The sequence below is a fragment of the Hyperoodon ampullatus genome, assembly GCF_949752795.1.
Source record: "Hyperoodon ampullatus genome assembly, chromosome: 3".
In the NCBI taxonomy this organism is placed as follows: domain Eukaryota; kingdom Metazoa; phylum Chordata; class Mammalia; order Artiodactyla; family Ziphiidae; genus Hyperoodon; species Hyperoodon ampullatus.
Window position 1 is genome coordinate 431,161 of NC_136916.1, and position 2,115 is coordinate 433,275.

A 2,115-nucleotide genomic window follows, 5' to 3' on the forward strand; every position below is an offset into this window, starting at 1 on the left:
CTTTTTGAATTATGGTTTTCTCTGGGTATATGCCCAGTAGTGGGATTGCTGGGTCATATGGTAGTTCTATTTTTAGATTTTTAAGGAACCTCCATACTGTTCTCCACAGTGGCTGTATCAACTTACATTCCCACCAACAGAGCAAGAGGGTTGCCTTTTCCCTGCACCCTCTCCAGCATTTATTGTTTGTAGATTTTTTTGATGATGGCCCTTCTGACCAGTGTGAGGTGACACCTCATTACAGTTTTCATTTGCATTTCTCTAATGATTAGTGATGTTGAGCATTCTTTCATGTGTTTCTTGGCCATCTGTATGTCTTCTTTGGTGAAATGTCTATTTAGGTCTTCTGCCCATTTTTGGATTGGGTTGTTTGGTTTTTTTGGGTATTGAGCTGCATGAGCTGCTTGTATATTTTGGAGATTAATCCTTTGTCTGTTGCTTCATTTGCAAATATTTTCTCTCATTCTGAGGGTTGTCTTTTCATCTTGTTTATGGTTTCCTTTGCTGTGCAAAAGCTTTTAAGTTAACTTATGTCCACTTATTTTTGCTTTTATTTTCATTGCTCTTGGAGGTGGGTCATAAAAGATCGTGCTGTGGGTTCCGGTTCCCAGTGCCTCACCCCCTCCCCGCCTCCTGCACCCTCCAAACTTGATGTGAGCTAGTCCGACGCTGCGGCTGCCCCCCCCCCAGCCCCTAACCCCGAAGTGCCCATCTCCCCTCCTCCCCTCCCACCTCCGCTCCACCCCCTGCACCATGAGCAGCCTGAAGCCGGACGGCGAGCACAGCACGGGCACGGGCTCGGGCTCCAGCGGCTCCCGGAGGAGGAGTAGGTCCGGACACTGTTCGTCAGTGGGCTCCCTGTGCATATTAAACCCAGAGAACTCTACCTGCTCTTCAGGCCATTCAAGGGTATGAAGGGTCCCTGATCAAGCTCACGTCGAGATAGCCTGTTGGTTTTGTGATCTTTGACAGCCGGGCAGGAACAGAAGTGGCCAAGAATGCATTGAACGGTATGCGTTTTGACCCCGAGAACCCGCAGACCCTGAGACGAGAGTTTGCCAAAGCTAACACCAAGATGGCCAAGAACAAGCTAACGGCTACACCAAATCCCACCAACGCTCACCCTGCCCTAGGAGCACACTTCATTGCACGATACCCCTGTGACCTGATGGGGGCCGCTCTGATCCCCGCAGCCCTAGAGGCCTGGGCCCCCGGCCCTCTGTACACCACAGAGCTGACCCCAGCCATCTCACATGCTGCATTTACCTATCCAGCCACCACTGCTGCTGCTGCTGCAGCCCTACATGCTCAGGTGCACTGGTAACCTTCCTCTGATACCACCCAGCAAGGATGGAAATATCGTCAGTTCTGTTAGTTCTTCAGTCTGGTCACCACAGCTCGAAGCCCCCGCCCCAGTGGGGAGGAAGCCACCCTGAGCTTCCACTGCCCCCAGGTGGCCTGTGCAGAGCTGCTGCTTCCCTCCAAAGACTATGAATTTTAAGCCCAACTCAGTGGACTGTTTCCTTTCTCTCCTTTTCCTCAGCCCTGTCCTGACCCAAAGCCCCTCTCCAAGGCCTCACAGCAGGATTCAGGGGCCTTCTCACCAGGACACCCAGACCCAGCTAGGAGGTCTCGCTGGGACTCAGCAAGGCCTGACGCCCAGTCCAAATTTGTTTCTGTAGCCCCGCCTCAAAGAAATGAGGCATTTAATTTTGCACGTTTTCCTGGCATGAATTAAGACACTTAAACTGGTATATATGTGGCTGTACAGTTTGTTCTCACACTGTGTCACCATAGCAACAAGTCCTGCCCACTAATGGTTCATCATTCCCAGCCCCTCTCCCCTTACCCCCTCTCCTGCACCCACCCTGCTTCAGTGAGGATCAAGCCTTGCAGCCAGTTCCGCCCAGCGGCTGGTGCCATCCATCATCCACTCACTTCCAGGCTGAACAGGAAGGACCACCCAGCCAAGACAGAGCGTTTTCTTGGTCATTTCAAATCGGGGTCCTCTGCTTCCTCCCTCTCAGATGGGCCAACAGCCATTAGGAAAACGCTTTCTCTGCCCAATTTTGCTTACCTCTCCATGGCGCACCCCACCCTTGCCATGGCTCCTCA

General features: G+C 52.0%; 1 pseudogene across 1 annotated transcript; it reads left to right on the forward strand.

Annotated features, from left to right (window-relative positions):
- The first annotated feature begins 747 nt into the window (after nt 1-747).
- On the forward strand, nt 748-1,375 carry LOC307049883 (RNA-binding protein with multiple splicing 2-like; annotated as a pseudogene). Its single transcript has one exon. The product of its transcript is annotated as an RNA-binding protein with multiple splicing 2-like (transcript).
- The last annotated feature ends 740 nt before the right edge of the window (nt 1,376-2,115 follow it).